Here is an 18,429-nt window from a genome sequence, read left to right as displayed (position 1 = left end):
CCGAGTCAGGTAACCATCGTATCAGATATAGCATTAATGCAACTCCCACTACCTATGATCAGTTTACACACCTACAAGTGCTGGGTTCAACCAGTATGTTGGCCAGCGGGCGGCCGATAGTTCGTGGCGCCATGGGCGTCGACGCATGTGGTGCGGTGATCTGTATGTACCCGACCAGTCCGCCGGGTTCCCTGTATTCGAGAGTGTACTCCTCATCCACATGATAGTGTTCATTGTGTGGGAGCTCCATGTCGTCAAACTGGCTGGGATCGACGTCCCCAACATCGATCAATAGCGCCGATGATGGGCATTGGTTGGTCCGGTGCCCTCTTCGTGAGCACTTGAAGCACCTCACGTGTGCTTGGCTTACGGTAATGCTGTGGGCCGGTGATGGGGGACATGACCCGCCAGCCGAAGCACAAGACCGACTCGTTGTGACCCGCGAGCAGCCATGTTGTGAAGCTCGAGCTGACGCGAAGGACGCAGAGTTCAAGTATACGGCTTGAGGGAGTTTCCCGAACCATTTTCCTTTCATCTTCTTGGATTTTCATTATCGTGTTTTTGGGAGGGCCTCCATGTTTTGGCCCCTGTCGCATTTCAAACTGTGCTTTGTTTTACTGCTCGATTAGGGGTTTTCTCCCCTAATTACGAGCCAACCCCTAGGGATCCCCACTCCCCTCCTATAAAGGGAGAAGGATTGCCCTAGAGGAAGAGGTGAATGATTTTTTGTTGTTTTGACATCTTGTTGTCGCAGGAAAGAATGCCCTGAGTTCACTTGCAGATCGCTGGAGAGAAGTCCCCTCCCTGAGCGGAGTTGAATCCCTCGAAGGAGAAAAAGAAAGGATCATCCGATCCCGTTGCTTTTGGCTGCCGGTTCCAGGCCTCTGCAAACTCCGCCGGTCGCCCGACTTGGTGGCCGCCAGGTCCTTCATTGGGGTCTGCCCAGGACGATCGCCATCGGACGTGAGCTGCCGACCGATCTGTGCGTTGCCCGGCAGGCCCGTGCTCGCCCTCACACCGTGTTTGCCGCCCTGTCTGAGCGCGACCCGACTGACGCCCGCCCCTCGACCACTGGCTCTCTCTCTCTCTCTCTCTCTCTCTCTCTCTCTCTCTCTCTCTCTCTCTCTCTCTCCTTGGCCTTTCCCGGAGCCGGTCTCCGACCCCTTCCTTGTTCTTCCGATGACCAAACTCCTGCCTCCCCACCCGTCTCTCTCTCTCTTTTCCCGCCACCCCCACGCCGATCTCCATCTCTCCCGTCGCAAATTTTCCTTCTCTTCTCCTGCTGTTTTCTTCTCGCCTCCGCGTACCGATCTCTCTCTCTCTCTCTTGCTGCGAATCTTCCTTCCCTTCCTCCCCCCCTATTACTCCCGACATCTTTCTTCTTTCTCCAACCGACGACCCCCACCCCGGTCTTCTATCCACCGATCCCTCCGATCCTTTCCTACCGTCGTGCCCCGGCAATTTTGTTCCCGAATTTGCCGTTGAAATTCCCCGGCCGTACCTCGCTCCGGTAATTTCACGCTCCTCCCCCTCTCGACAACCCCTCGGCATCCTCACAACCTCTCCGCAACAAACCCCTCTTCTTCTCCACGATTCCCCATTCGTCCCATTCTCTACGTTGTCCCCTCCTTCGTGCCTTTTTTCCTGCTACTTTTCTTCCGCTTGCCCCTAGTTGCTTCAGCCGGCCACTCCACTCGTTAAGGAGACAGTACGAGGACCCGGGATAGACGCCCCCCTTTGGACCCCACCGGGAGACGAGCGCCGTCCCAAGCTGATGCTATGTTCCCGCCACCAGGAACCGCCGTTGCACCCGCAGCCCCGTGCCCGTGTTGAGGGCGCCAAGCCTCTACAGAACGATCCCGCCGGCCTCGACTCCACTCCGCCTCGCGACTCGGGTTGAGCGTTCGCGCACTATCGCCCGGCCAATATCACACCAATCACACGGCTTCGATCCACCGCGGTCTACCAGACTTCGGCCCCACAGGTCAACCAGCTTACCCCTTTTGAGTATTATTACTTTTTCAAATATTGTCTCGTGTGCCCCACTGCCGAGGAGTAGTCGTCCTTACCTACTTGTTCTGTGAGATTGGGGAGAGTTCCGTGTTGCCCGTTCCATCATACCATTGTCTCTGGGGAATAGTTAGTCAGATTGAGGGATAACCACACCGCCGGTGTTCATCGTGATTTATCGGGTCATTGGGAGTCTGATCGTACGTGGCACGTACGGATCAGTACCAGACCTTCGCCTTACTCCGTTGCGGGTTGCGCTTCTCATTATCTTCTCAACTTGCATCATCTCTCATCAACCTTGTCTAATTTGCGTTGTCCTTTATCCACCTTGTGTTGCAATGCGGGCCGCCGGTCCTGGCTGTACGTGTTGCATCAGTCGGGGTGTCGTTTGTGACGGCACCAGGTAGTGGGGTTGACCCCACGGAGGCGGCAAAGGTGCTTCCTTGCCCCCCGGTAGTCTGGGTAGCACACACGCTCGCGGGTGGGGTGGTCCGAGCATGAGTTGGCCAAACCGGTGGGGATCAGGGCATGGTGTTCGTGTTGGGTGGAGCGGTCTTGTTGCATGGATGTTCCATAGGCTTGACCAGATGTTATGCCTCATTGACTTCAGCCGGGTTGCATTTAAGAACCTCGTTGCCTAGGGCCGGTCTGAGTCCGTGGGCAAACAATCTGACGATGATTCGTGGCTTCTCCACGAATCCGCAACACATTCGACATTCCTAGAAGCCCTCAATGTATTCCATCACGGTACGCTGACCTTGCCTAAGGTTGAGCCACGAGAGGAACAATGACATCTGGTGCTGTCGAGAAACGTACTTGCTCCTTAGCTTCTGTGCCATATTGACCCAAGATGTGATAGGTCATCCTCGTTGCTCGATGGCGACACGCTCGTTCTCCCAGAAGATCTTGGCCTGACATGCTCGTCTTTGCATATTTGACCCAAAGTCATCGTCCATGGGGTACCACCAGAAATAGGAGTTCATAGTTGACACCTAGTCAATGAACTCTTGGGTTTTCTTGACCCTTGAAGAAGCCAACGTCAGCATACACGCTTCTCTGGATGTGAGCCCGGTGCTCCTCTCGTTGACGCTCTTCGTCGTTTGAGTGCTGTTCGGGCACCAGGTAATCCTCGTGACGCAGGTTGACACGGCCGCATTGCGGGGTCAGCTCGCGATCACGATTGTCCCAGTAGTGGGGGCGACCATCGCGAGGCGTGCGGCCGTCAGGCATCATGAGTAGCAGGTTCTGAGGAGCGTCGTCGACTTCCCCGTACCGGCGGTGGGTAGGTTGGTCTGCTACGTACCTACAATCGCCGGGCTGGACAAGGGTCGTCACGGCGGTTCGGGTGGTCAGCGTCAAACTCGTGATCGCATCGTTGGACGTAGTGGTCTGTGTGGACTGGTTAGTTGGCCTTGTACCTGCATACATAGTCGTCCCATGAGTGTCGTCTATATCAAGCACGGATATCTTGTGGGTCGCGTGCGGGATCTCGGGCCGGGTGTCAACGTTGCGGGATATTGCCTGGCCTTTGATTGAGCTCCTCGTACTCGTCGTTGTCGTCATAGGGGCTCCTCTATCGATGTGCGTGGCGAGCGACCCTAAGTAGGTTGCCAAGTCGTCCTCGAGTCGCGGGCACCGGATCGGTGTCCTGTATAGGAGATCAGGGGCGTGCAAGCATCTGCTCCACAAGCTCTACCATGGCAGCCATGGTGTGACGATACGCCCCTTGCTCCTCTGACGGGTCTTCCTAGGGTCGGTGCTGGTGGTGCGTTCCTCCTTGTCCGCATCCTACTCCAGGGCCACATGCAGTGGCAGTCCGGGGTGTGATCTGATCAACGAGAGACTTCTCGTGCGGTCGGCGACCCGTGGTTGCCCTTTCCTCAAAAACACTAGGTGACGAGGCACCTTGTGACCGTGGTGATCAAGCGGGGATTGTCAGTGCCTATGGGACTGATGAGTGGGTTCGTGTGGTCTGAACGACTGGAGGGCACCCGTTTTGGTGGGTGCAGTCCGCACGGGCTCCGTAGGAGGTTGTGTCAGACCGGCCAGGGGCGTCACTGTACGGGGTTCCGAGAGGGCAGTGGGCTTGCCCCTCTCGTCGGAAAACGGTTCGGAATGCCACAGGGAGGTAGAACTTGTGCGTTGAGCTCCCCGACTCGATCGCGTTTCTATGGCCATCCCTTAGGTCCCTATATGAATTTTCGAAAAGCGATGCGATGCGGATGATGCTGATGATGCATCGTAGACATGCTATGGGTGACCACAGCGGATGATGCGGATGATGCTGGGACGTAGGTGGGACAACATCCGGTCGTCACCGAGCGGGATGATTGGTTGTCGATAAAGAAGACGGTATCCGACTACGGCCGGGGGCGTCGTGCGATAGTGAACCCTAACAGCTGTGAGTTACGATGAAATGCGAAATGCGAAATGTAGTGTGTGCAAGCATCAACTAACAATGGAGTCTGACTCCCCACAAGCCGACAGAGTCGCCCGGTGGGCAGTGGCTAAACCTCCTGATCCTCGTGTGAGTGGTCGAGGACAGTACGGCGCCGAACGGGGTTTTCCCCGCCAGATTTTGCTCTCACGGGATGGGCAAGCCCGAGTCGCACCAATCAGGTAAGACACTCGAGATTCGCGTGTTTTTGCTCGTCTTGTCCCGCCCACCTTTATCTATTTAGAGTGCGGTGGATGCAAATCACAAAATGCACTAGAGAAAATAAGAGACAGTGATAGAGTGGGCGTACCTTGTCAATGCATGTTGACAGACATCTCGGCTTTGTTTGTTTGGTCTGGTGTGGCGACGTCAGAGACAATGGAGCTGATGCGCGGTTGGAGGTTGACTAGTGGTGAGAAACAGCTCGGTCGGTCACGCAACGAGGATGTCGACGCAGAGCATAAGGCGGACGATGACCCGGGCTATGTCAGTCGAGGGAATGCTTGCAAACACGATGGCGTGGCACGCACGTGCACGCCAGTGTGGCAATGGTGCAGCATGGCGATAACGGCCGCACGCAGGCGGGCGGTGTAGGTTGGCAGCTCTGCAGCGGAGCACGCACGGCGGCGGCCTCACCATGCGAGGAGCGAGGCGACAGCGGAGTGGCCGTCCCACGGCGTGCGCTGTGGCTTTGGCACGCGGGCAGGTGCGCTGTGGCCACTGGTCGTGTCGCGAGGTTGAGCGTGGACAGCAGTGTCAGCGCACGGTCACATGAGCGGCGGCAGTTGAGCCGCCGGTTTGCGCGTGAGAAGTGACGTCGGCGCATGGGCACACGAGTGGCGGCTGCTGGCTCCACCGCAAACTCGCGCACAGGCGGCGTCGTCTCACGGCAAGCGAGTCAACCGCGGTGGGCAGGGCTGGCGTCGGGCGCGGGAGGTGGCAGCGGTGCACAAGAAGGTGGGAGCGACGGCAGTAGGCAGATCGCAACGGCACGCATGCGCATGGGCACCGTGGGGGGTGCAGAACTTGGCAGTGGCGGCTGGCGGATGGCAGCACACGCTCCCTCTTCCTTCCCCTTCCCATCTCATTCCTCCTCCCTCTTCTTCCTCCTCCCTCTTCTTCCTCCTCTTCTTAGATCGTGACCTCTTCATTTGTGAACTTCAAATTTTCAAAGCGCAAAAAAAGGGTCCCGTAGGGCATCCATCGTTTCCCTTTTTATAGGGGAACATGGATGGACCCCTAAAAGCTACAAAATAACGGAAAAAATAAGAAAAAGGGAGATAAATCTAGAATCCCTTAGAGGGTGGATGGGAAGATCCTTATAGGCTGGATTTCCTCTCACTACAACGGGAAGGTAATGGCGATCGGAATGAGGGAAAATGCGAGAAATGTGGATAGACGTTTGGATGAAAACGATGAAAGAAAATGAAGATAGCTTGCCCGTTATCTATAATATTTAAATATGGGCATGCGTACCGTCGCCATAGCTTGCCGTGCAGGCTGGATGCAGACTGGCGGTGATGTCGCTGACGAGGTTGATGTCTCTAAAGATAATCCTGGGGTCTCGGGCTGCTTCGCTCCGTCAATAAATATGACACATGTAAAATGCTACATCATCCATCATTGTATGTTTAAGATTCTCATTCATATCACCTTATAAGTATTTAAATTAATGCACTGTTCATAATGATTTTGGTTCAAATATGCGTCCAAATATGGTCAATGACAGATATTATGGTGGGTAGTTCGTAATATCACATGCATACATAGTGTTTATATACGGAGGGTGCGGTTTCTGGGTTGGAAAGTACAAACGCCCTTCTACTGTTTCCACTACAAATATAAAGAAGTCGAACTGCTGTCCACCTGATGCAGGACGAACGTCGTCGACGTCTTGTGGCGGGAGCGTGGGTCCATTCGTCCTTCTTGGAGGATGGTTATCTCGGATGGCATGTCCCGCTTTCGGTGGGGTGTTCAAGAAAGGTCCTGCGCGGGTCCTCACTTCGTTGGGGCCGAATGGTATCTCTATCTTCACGTGGTCGACGCTCCACGGGTAATCATCGAGGCGCTGGTGGTCCCGACTACCGGTGGGCGGGGCGGTTCAGCCGGCCGGATGACGAAGATGGCGACGAATAGGGCAGCGGCGACCGACATCGCGGTGCCGGTGCTCTCGACAACGGCGACAGGCGGCGAGCTTTAATGGAAGCGGCCGGCAACAGTCGGAGGTGACAACGGGCAGCGGCCCAAGACAGTGGGGCAAGGGGCAGCAGCGGAAGCATCGAGCGGCAGCGGCGAGCGGCGGCGGCAAGCGGTGGCGACGAGCGGCGGGAGTGTCGAGCAGTAGCGGCGAGCGGCATCAGCGGCAGCGTCATGCGGCGACACCATCAAGCGGCGGCGGCGTCGAGCGGCGGCGACGTCAAGCGGCGACGGTGGCCGCATCGAGCAGCGGCGACGGCGGCAGCGTCGAGCGGCGGCGGTGGCGGCCGGAGATGGCAGCGGCAGTCAGAGGTGGCATCGGCGATTGGAGATGGCGGTGGCAGCGGCCGTAGACGGCGGCGGCCAGTGGCGGCGGCAGCCTGAGGAGACGGCGGCGCGGGGTGGCGGTGGCATGGGCGGCGGCGGCGGGCCCAGAATGGGCTGCGGCTCGGCTGCGGCGGCAGTCTGGGCCGCGGTGCTGGGCCGCGAGCCAGGGCAGTCTTGCCCAGTAGGCCTACTGGGCCAGCGGTGGCGGTAGCGCACTAAGACAGCCCAATAAGGGCTTAGGGCTGACATGGCATCCCTCGACATGCGTGCATGAGCGACTAGGATAACCGGCACCTCGGGGCGCAGATTTACAGCGCCTCGGGGCGTGGTTTCGGCGGCTGGGCCTGATGGGCCAGGCCGGCTGGCGCCGACCCAATAGGCCGATTGGCCCATGGGTCTGTTGGCCAAGCAAGGGCGCACGGCGGCGCGGCCTGGGCTCGACAGCTCAAGCCGGGCGCGGTATCAGCGTCCACGGCGGGATGGGTGGCGCGGCGGCGTGGAGGGGCTTGGGGCGCGGCGACATCGAGTGTGGCGAGGCAAGTCGGCATGGAGGGCGGCGACGGGGCGCGGCGCGGAGCGGTGGGGCGCGGGGCGACCGCGCGGGGCATCGGCACGGAAGGCGGCGACGGGGCGCAGGGCGGAGCAGTAGCGCGGGGCGGCTGCGCGGAGCGGTGGCGGCCGCGCGGGGCGGCGGCTGTGCGGCACGGCCAGCACGGCACAGACGGCGTGGTGGCGTGGACGGCGCGGGGCGCGGACGGCGCAGGGTGCGGGCACGGGGCGCGGTAGAACTCGCCGACGGTGGCGCTTGGTAGGGTTGAGCGGCACGGGCGTGCGCGCGCGCTCGGCTAGAGGGGGTTGGCGGCGGCGGAGCCGCCTTCTCAAGGTCTCTCTGACCTCTCTTCTCTTCCAAAATTTGTTTTATCAAAGGGAAAAATCTACCTATTCTATTACATAGGGGTTCCTTATATAGGACCCATGAGAAAAATAAGGTAAAGTACTAATCCTAAAAGATAAAAATTTAATTAAACCTAAGAAGAAATAAAAACGCGGATAGCTTGAGGGCTTCGCCATCACCACCTACTCGATTGATTCCAAAATGCTTCAATTGCTTTATTTATATAATATAAATCTGGTTGAAAGTTATTATTGTTGGAGGTTTTTAACTTAAGCATTAATGCATATATAAAGATACATCAATTATTAACTTATTTTATTTTAAAGACAGTAATAGGGGTAAAGGGAGGGAGGGAAAGATATATATATATAGATCGAAGGGGAGAGCGATATATATATATATAAATACAGAAAGAGAGAGAGAGAGCGGAGGAGGGAGAGAGAGGGAGAGAGATAGAGGGAGAGAGAGAAAGAAAGAGAGAGAGAAAGGGAGAGAGATACAGGGTGAGAGAGAGAGAGAGAGAGGGAGAGAGAGAGTGAGAGAGAGAGAGAGAGAGAGAGAGAGAGAGAGAGAGAGAGAGAGAGAGAGAGAGAGAGAGAGAGAGAGAGAGAGAGAGAGAGAGAGAGAGAGAGAGAGAGAGAGAGAGAGAGCATCGCCCAGGTTAATCCACCACTTAATGTACAATCAATCAGATCTTCAATCCAAACAAACACGCGTCGATAACTGTATTAAGTTAAATTCTGTAAGGCTCTGCAGCGTAACATTAAATCAATGATTCTCGAAATCTCTACCCATATCAAGGACTAGCTTTCACCCACCCCTATGTCCCTTCCAGGTGCCACAGCATTCAACAGGGTCGAATATAGAAAACCCCGTAGCGGTAGTTATGCTTAAGGTCCAGGCATTTGAAAACTTTATGCTAAGTGGCCTGGCTAACGAGACGAGTTACTTCCGTACAAGAAACAATGTGTTACTCGATTTAGGAGATTGGATTGAACATAGGATGATGTTTCTTTAGGGGAGACTTCTGAGCATTTTTTATGCTTCCGTTTTGTTATGTGCCACGAGGATACATGTATACTCAAAGGGTTTAGGTGTGAAGATACAATATATTAGCAAATTCTGGTTTCTTGCCGGGCTACGAAGAAGTATCGTGCGATGCATTCTCATCTAGGCCAAAGACAAGAATTCTATTGTGACAATATCCATCATCATAATAAATAAAGGGCTAAAACCTATATCTGGTGTTGGAACGGTACGATAAGGCCATTGGGAGGTATTAATTTTATAGTTTTTCTCACTTTCCACTAGAAAACCCAAATATATTCGTCCAAACGAATACGTAAATGTTTAATCCGTACGAAAAATCCTTGGGAGGGTTAGCTGTTCGGTAACTATATAACGATAACTTCTCATGTATTCAGGTCAACTCACTGAGCTTACCTGAAATCTCTAATTTTATATTCTTTCTAGGTGTCCTCTTGATCCATATACTACTAGGGGTTCGATTTACTGTGTAATAACAACATAACATTCAATTGGTATGGGCAGGTTATCACGGCATTATCCGAGTTAAGCTGCGTTCGAAATCGTTGTCCGTACTTTTAAGAACTCTATTTTTCGAATGTCGACAATAAAGCCCAACTTCAACACTCCCAATAATGTTTTGCGTCTGCCATTTAGTCCAGTGATTATTATTGCATTTTTTGCAAGATTTACGTTGGTTTATCGAAGAACAAGACCCGACGCAGCCGACGACTGCCGATGAGGTAGACGATGAACCTTACCGTTGATGTAGCACTTATTACTAGAAAAGGGTTGTTATGTAACCTACGTACGATATGGGATTATGCAACTGATGTTTATGTGATTTCCACAACCTCTAGCAATTGCGTCATCTGTGTTATGTAATAGTGCCTGTATGTTTATGTATTCAGAAAAAAGATTATGCTTTCGGGGTAAGAAAATTGGACCAATTTACACAGGACGTGCTGAAGTTTGTTAGAAATACGGATGGTTGCCGCTGCACATGTGAATATCGCGGGGAACCAAGCACCAAATATTTCGAAGCACTAACTAATGGAGCAATCTTCGCGCACCCATTCAGATTATAGGCAAAAATACCGAACTGACCAAGGAGGCGCATACGAAGCGGTGTGGCAAAATGTTGACCATACGGATTATGAAATCAAAGTACTTATTTTACCCAACTTGCCGCTTAGTTGGCGTGTGATAAACCGCATTGTCCAGGGATATATAGCCAGAGACTAACTAATCTTGATTTCATCAACTAGCGTTCAATGGAATGTATTATCGGAAAAAGTCGTCCATACGTCCGGGTCAAGCACGATTGCATTACGCAAAGCCTAACTCCAAAAATCCCGAAGTGGGATATATTAGTAATATTCCGAACATTTGGACAGCCATAATCCTATGGATTTTGGTCCAAAAATCACCGAAGTCGCTGGAGAAATCCAAAGTGCTGACCGAGAATAGGTTTATACCGGTATCTTACCACAGTGTCATCCGTCGACGAGGGGATGTCGCGGTTGGAATCGTTGAATAGAACCCATGAAGTAGTAGTCCGTTGGAACTGGAGGGCGGAAGTCCCAAATGAAGCTACCTCCGTGTTCGCATTCACAGCTAACACACAGAGAGGGAAGAGACGCCATAACTCGATTGAACCGAGAATGCTTTTGGCAAAACGTGGTTGGTAGAATAATTGAAGCGGGATCGATCGTAAACACCGTGTGCATAGGCTGATTTAAAAAAATCAGGTTTCTGGCTGTTTGAGGTATTCAATTTTTGCCAAGTCAAATTTGGGCAGGTGCAGAAACCACGTCGCTGTCCACCCACGTCCCGGTTAGCCGCCGGACGAAGGGACTATCCTTTCAACTTGAGAATATTCTATAATCTCCACACCGTCGACCAGGTCAAACTTTAAACGCCCCTGTAATGATCCTCTTCTGCGTCGTAGTCAATGCGCTCCTCAGCGCTGCAATGAGCTTTAGGTTCCGATGTCTACTCGCGCAGGGTAAAACGGCGATGACTGCTCAACATCCTCGCGCTTAGATTCTAATTTGGAACGGCGATTAAAACAAGGTTTATTTATGCCACCGTGTCTCGACGTATGGGAAGTCGACACAGGGCTTCGCATCTCATATGATGCCCGTATGTGTTTTCTAACTATGTGCGTATGCGCGGTTGGTGATCTCTCTGCATCAGTGCTAGCCGCCCAACTTGGTCTAAATGCAGTAAAGAAGCCTATGTAGTCTAACTGAACAAAAAAATAATGTAGGTCAGTTGTCCTTTCCCGCTGGACTGACGACGGCTAAGCCTCCGTGATCTCGGCCACTCTATATAATTCAAGTTGATAATGCAGGAGCATCGGTCAACAACCCGTTACCATCAAGCCAGCTGTAAGTAGCATCATATCCCGTCTATAAAACGGCAGTGCCTTCTATGCTTTCCCCCCAGCCCACTACATTTCCAGCTCTCTACTCGTTAAAGAAGCCCTGCTTCGGAGCAGTTTTCCCCCGACAGTAGTCTTCATTTTTCAACCATGGGTCTCAAGTGCGCAACGTCTGTTTCTGTCCTCGTCATCGTGCTTCTTGCGCTATTCGCAATGACGGGTATCCGATGAATGTTCTTAAATGGCGATTTATTTTCATAAAGAATCTCATAAAATGTCTATCCTGTATCGAGTAGTTTTGCCTTGACACCGCAGAAGGGATAGTTTCCATGTGGACTGAAAATAGAACCTTTATAGTATTTCGCTCGTCTTTAAAATGCTATAAGTTTACGCTGTGTTTTTTAATCGCGAATCACATACTAACCCTACTTGAGTTCCTAACGATAACATGGTTTATTTTGCCGCTGTAAGATTGAGAGACGACAGCCATCCGTTGACTGAGTGATAGACATTCTGCGAGGGATCGAGCATTTTTTCTTCCACTTAAAAGATTGAAACCTATCTTAATACATTCAAAATTGTTTATCTTATTTCCTTGGAAAGCTTTCCGTGGCTTTATACTGGCGGACAGTATAAATCATTCTAACTCTCGCTTTGTCGTTATTCAGCTCCGCAGGTAAGCGGTGCTAGAGAGTTAGAAGATTTGGTCGGGGCTTCCGCGAGAACATGCTCGGCCCGAAGCGGGCAATACAGAGGGATTTGTCTTTTCAGCGTCAACTGCGCTCGAACTTGCAAGCTGGAGCGATTCACGTCAGGAAGCTGCCGCTTCTTGCGTTGTGTCTGCACAAAGACGTGCTAAGAACTCGATTTCCATGACGGACGGAACACATCATAACCAAGGCTTGCTCGTGAGGCCAATATCCTCCTTATCTTCCCGTTTCCTTTGTGTCGACTTTTATCCTGTTCCATCGTTTCGTTTTGTTGCCATGTGTGTTGTCAAATAATAAGATGTACTCCTGATGTGAAGTGTTAAGTCAACCATCATACCAGGGGAACATGGAACAATGGGAAGGGCAAAATCATTGATGACCAGTCGACCTTCGATTTTGCAAGTTAATATAAAAAGAGTCTGTTCGCCTAGACCGAGGTAAAGGGCAGAAAGGTAGAAAGAGAGGTATATGAACCAACTTTATATAAGATAGAAAGATCAAATCAGGAAAAGTCGAGTTAAGAAGAGCGTCACGTGAAGTCAGAACTGTGACGTGCATCTGATATGGAAATGCGGATTAGTTATACCCAGGACTGTTCACGAATACAATATTTACGACATAGGTTGGAAAACACTTGTGTTGTAAATGCATTTATCGGATGTTAACTTTGATAATGTTCGATTAGCAACAAAATGATATGCGGGAAGATGTATTCACTAATGTTTAACGTGTTTCATTAAGTCCATACATTTGGAGCATGGGTGGCTGCGTCAGTAGATAATGCTAACTTCTCACGCATTCAGGTTCCTAATGCTCGCAATAAAAGTCTAATTTTATTTCTGTTCTTACTGTTGCTCTTGGTGCTATCATTAACTGAAGTTTGGCTTATTCCTTAAAGAAAAAATATATTGAAATATTGTGGACACGTTATCATGGCATTATCTGAAACAAGGTTCATTAGAAGTTATTGCCCACCCTTGTCAGCATCGTATTTGGGACATTAGGAATAAAGGCTGATTTGAATATGCGTTATATAATTGACTCGATGTGATTGAGTTCCTTGTCATCTAGGTATCAGTATTGCATATGCTCAACATTTCTATTTGTTTCTTCCGGAACAATACCTGAGACCGTGGACCCTAGCTAACCAGTGAAGAGATATACATTACACGTAATAATGCACTTATGGCTTCAATGTCAATATTTCCGTGCTAGACATGGCATATGGGAATATGGAATTTTCTTTGGTTTGATTGCCCAACAACTCTATCTTAAGAACACCACCGAAAATAAGCAGTGCATTTACTCTTTATGAAATCAGTACAACAAATCCTGCTTTATCTTTTAGAAAAATTGACAGGGGCCACCCTTGAATATAAAGGTAAGACAACAACATAATATTTTCAAGAAGTCGTTAATAGATCTACCTTCCACACAGTGAAACAGATTAAATTAGAGGGTGCCACACCGATATCGAATGTGCATATGAGTTGGTATTGTGAAATGTCGAACTTAGGGACAATAGAACCACGTGATTAATTTTAGTTCATTTTCAGCTTGGCTGCCATGTCATTTAAAGATCGATGGTAACACCAGTTACTAGCGAATACTTAAAAAAGAATATTAGAGAATGTCGTATGTATGTCCCTATTAGGCGCCAGAACATTCGACCCAGTCATACATTAAAATCCAAGTAGCGGTACATTTGAATCAAGGTTCCTGGATACACAAACTGAACAAAACTAAAAAGGTTGTTCGAGACACATGATATAAATAAACTTGGGAAATTTATTTATTTTTCCCAAATGAAATGTTAAAACTCTAGTATTTGGGAAATCACACCAAATTAAGGAATTATATTTTATATGGACCTTTTTCTACCCATTATGTTGACATCCATATGTACTGCAATGATATACCTGTATATGTATAAGGTATATACAGAAAAGCTATTTCAAGTCATTATCAAACATTGGTTCCACGTGGGGCTAACACACGCTATCATGCAACGCATTCACATATAGGTCAAGGACCCAAAAAATCCATCGTCACAGTATGCATGATCTTACTAAATGAAAGCTGAATATAATTTGTGGGCTTTGATTGTCAAAGCATACGGTCTTTATGTGAAAACCTTATCCAACGTAGAGTAGGAAGCACCATGGTGTATAATATTATAATGTTATCCATTGCATGGATAATATTTTAGCTTAATTTCTTATACAGTGATGTTGCAAATTTTGAATAGCAGTGATAGCCTAATTCAAAGGGACGGGTTGACTTAGACAGCATAGTTCTGGAACTGGGCCAGATCGAGACAGTTGTAGTATCCACCCCTTCGAATACTCACTACTCGAGAAAATGACTATATTTTCAAACATCGAGCCAAAAAAAAAGACCACAACGTCTCTCGCCTATTATTAATATTGTTTTTATAGTGTTTTTTTATTAACGCACAAGTTGTCACCTGAAAATTGATGTGTCTGCCATACATATTAGTTCTCTGTCTATCTTGATTCAAGAGACTTTTGTTTACAATTTGATGCATATTGTCTTATTGTATTGGTTTTACTTGCTGTAAAGCCAGTAAAGCGGGTCGTTGCATGTTTTACATATTTATATATGTAATACAGCAATGAAGGGGTCTTGGAAAGTTAGAAATACTGTAAGTGCATGTTACACAATTTTCTCTGGATACTCTGAACAAATATCATAGGAGTTTTATTTTATACACCTATTCGTGAAGGTTCCAATAGAGGAGAAGCATTGTGTCACTATAGTGGGCATATATGATGAACAGTATCGATACGAAGGTATGGTGACAGTAATTGATCATAGCCATTTCTTTATGTCGTAACACCATAGGAAACATGCAAGGATGCGTGATGCAACAATGATACAACCAATGAAAGGAAGTCGTAGACCATAATCTATAGCGGACAGAATGATGCTGTGTGATGCTAGTCAGTCCCAAGTATGCCTGGAAACACCAATATGTGGGGGAAGCTCTAGAAGCACCGTAGAAAGTGTTGGAATCGCGGGTTATGCACGGGAAGCACCAGTAAGTGCTGGTGAAGGCACAAGAGTCACAGGAAGTGTTGTGGTGGTGCTAGGGACATCCAGGTTGGCTGTGGAAAACCAGACTCGCGTAGACCCCCGCTCAATCATCCCTCGCTATCGGTGCTAGTTGACATAGTGTCTAAGCTCACACGAACGTATAGTGGATGCTTCAGCCGATTGTAAGGGGGGGGGGGTTGAATTTGGCGACCAGCACCCCCCTACTCGTACTAGACCTGGATGCAGGAGTGGACAACAACCCTCCAAGGGTGGAGAGATGGATACTCTTAAGGCAGCTTACAAGGGAAACAACATTATACGATTCTTCTTAACCATAGCATATTTCAAGAGTCTCTTCATATTGTTCACCCTCCCCTCTTCTCCTTGTATAGGGGGGGACGGTATGGGTGCCCTAATGGGCCACCTTATGGGAGGCCTCCATAAAGGCCTCTACTTTAAGGGTCAAAATAAGACAAAATAAAACAAAACACACGGAACGTCCAAGGAGGCCCGAGACGATGTGAGGGCCCTCCATATTGAGCAAATTACATGAAAGATAACCCCAAAACAACGTGAAAATTAATATTGTCATCTGTAAAAACAAACTGGCCAAAATTATGCGAAAATGCATTAACGCAAAAAGACTGAAGTCATCAACCATGACAGCAAAACCCAAACTCTTCACGACAACTCAGGCTCATCGACGTGGATGACAATAAGTCTAGACTTACTCTACTGGATGGTCCTCCGTCTGATTGTCTTTAAAAATGACCATCAGCAACTCAACCTGCTCTGTATAAGTTAACTCGTCTTTCTTAACAAAAACATTTTATTTAAGTATTGGGGTAGACATGTCGTATACGTTTGGGGTGGTCAAGCATGCAGCATACTTCGTTTTAGTACATGGACTATGTTTAATAAATAATAACATATGACTATTTTTATGAATTGTAATCTGAAGCTGCCTCATTGCTAGTAAGAGGGGTATTATCGTCAATCATCGTACCTGTATGGTTATTGGTACATATGGAGGAAGTTGACTCACTGTACTTCCACACTTACATGGCTCTTTCATGTGTTTGAACATACTCTAAGATTAATACCTTATCTGTTTATGTCATAATTGTTTGTGAACATACACGGTTTCGACCGAAAGTCACCCTCAAAATTTCATCCCAATCACAATTGAGGATCATAAAATATCAGTCATTCGAGTTGCAAAACTGGGTTAGTTTGAAGAAATATTATTTTTATAATATTTTACCTTAACTTTTTATTTATGGTTTAAAATAATCATAGTGACCATTTCAAAGTCCAGGTATATTCAACACCATACAGGTTCAGCATATACAATAGTATCAAGTGTATTGCAAAAACGAAGTGGAGAGAAAATAGAGTGAAATATTTACTATATTTGTTGTATGCCAATATAAAATTGCACGCCGCCATATGTCGTTAATCATGTGCTGAATAAATCTATGGAATTGTGATGAAATTAAACAAATAATGAGGTAACGCAGATAGTTGGATTAGGCCAAGATTTATTTTTTCTGCAATGGATTGAGGTGACATAGGCATATAAAAATGATTGACTTTACAACCATTTAATGACATATTAACAATGGATTTTGTAGTCCGCACATATGCACCTAGCACAAAAAATCCCAAATTGTCTATGTGGCCTTCCAAAAAAAAGACGCATCATATTAATTAAATATATCATCATATGGACCAATTAATGTCTCATCTATTGAACCCAATTAATAGGTCGAATCGCAAACATGTAGGAGGCCAAGCTACACCTCGTGCTCTAGACGATACATTGGAGTGTGTATCTAGTCACTCTAGAAACAGGTTTGTAATCGATTACTGCGTACATATAATCACCCATTAACATGACGCTCCTAGGATGACTCAGGGTATGGTCAGCTATCAGACCTTAACCAGTTATCCACGTTAGTACTGATGTGTTTGAAAATCATCAGATAATTCTTCTTCAATATTTTATTATCTAATCAAAGCACTTTATCGTGTTCTCTTCCTTGAGCAGTCACCTCGTATACCGATGGTGGAAGATATCCTCTTGGCCCCTCAATCAACATTGTGAACTTCTCGATGCACCCAAATTAAGAGTTATATAATCCCATGGTTAGGGATACATAGGTCATAGTCTAAGTACTGGTTTCTGTCCACAATTTGGATTTAGTATCTCAGATGTAAGGACTACTCACACAACCATGACATGAATCAAGCTCATTGACAGTTTTATATGATACAATTCGGGAATTCTTATGGATCAATTCATCTAACACTTTCTACTAAAATGCACCTACTATCAATCCTTAGCATGTACACGCTAGTGGTTAGGGGTTCGTACATACTCATCATACGAATGAAGCTATATAGTGCTAGTCTACCTGGATACTTTCATGTTATTCTCAAATATACTTCATCAATGAATATCTAGAGCACATGCATAGTGATTATTGATATTCGTATTATGATCTCAACATATTTCACTAAGTCAGATAATATATTTATGACCTAATTATAAACATTACATGTGCATTATAATGAAACTGTTATTTGACTGAATATTTGATGAGATGTGGAATGTGTTATTGGCGTGCTTGCCACATGTATTTTCATCAAGTTTAAGACGCATAAAGTTAATGAATGCATGTACCACAAGTTGTTGTATAAATATATAGCATATACTTTTTTGTAGATTACATTTTGGTTTGATGTAGTGAATATGGCTTATTAGGTCTAACAAAATGTTTTCTCATGGAAATCCAAGATGATAGATCTCACTAGAATCTCATTTGTTCCAGTCATACATATTCATTGTGATATATCCTTTGGTTCCCATAAACTTTTGCATATAAATAAAAATCAGACTATTTGGCATGCTAAATTCCAAACAATGTAATCATCTCATTGTTGCTTGTGGATACAACTTTTGTCCTAGTCAGTTGTATAAAATTGTATTGAAACTTAAGAAAAGCAGAGCAGTCTCTATACATCTGCCATTGGAGGTATAATGTAACTAGGAGATCATTAAGTATTCTGGTTATGATATTCTTAGATGCCAAGATAAAACCACAGCCACATAAGGGGAAATCCTTAATAATTAATAACATTATCTCCCATCATAGTAGCAGAATACATGAGAATCATGGGCACTGGCTGAAAAATTTTGTCACCATGATTAGAAACTGACTAATATTGAAAATACTTCTAGACATATTATGACAATGTTAGGAATTTTAAACACTAAAAACAATATGAGCATGATAAAGTCTATATGTACAAGTAGCAATAACCTAGGTGTCAACGAGAGAAATTAAACTAGACATATGCCTAAACAAAACATTTGCGACTA

The 18,429-nt window shown here is 47.4% G+C and overlaps 1 long non-coding RNA gene across 1 annotated transcript; it reads left to right on the top strand.

Annotated features, from left to right (window-relative positions):
* The first annotated feature begins 719 nt into the window (after positions 1–719).
* Positions 720–7,920, top strand: LOC144708027 (uncharacterized). Its single transcript, XR_013582621.1, has 2 exons — positions 720–1,984; positions 6,323–7,920. It is a non-coding gene; the product is annotated as an uncharacterized LOC144708027 (long non-coding RNA).
* The last annotated feature ends 10,509 nt before the right edge of the window (positions 7,921–18,429 follow it).

The sequence above is a fragment of the Wolffia australiana genome, chromosome 9 (assembly GCF_029677425.1).
Source record: "Wolffia australiana isolate 7733 chromosome 9, ASM2967742v1".
Taxonomy (NCBI): Eukaryota; Viridiplantae; Streptophyta; class Magnoliopsida; order Alismatales; family Araceae; genus Wolffia; species Wolffia australiana.
Note: the sequence above shows the minus strand (reverse complement) of the source record. Positions and strands in the feature narration are given on the sequence as shown.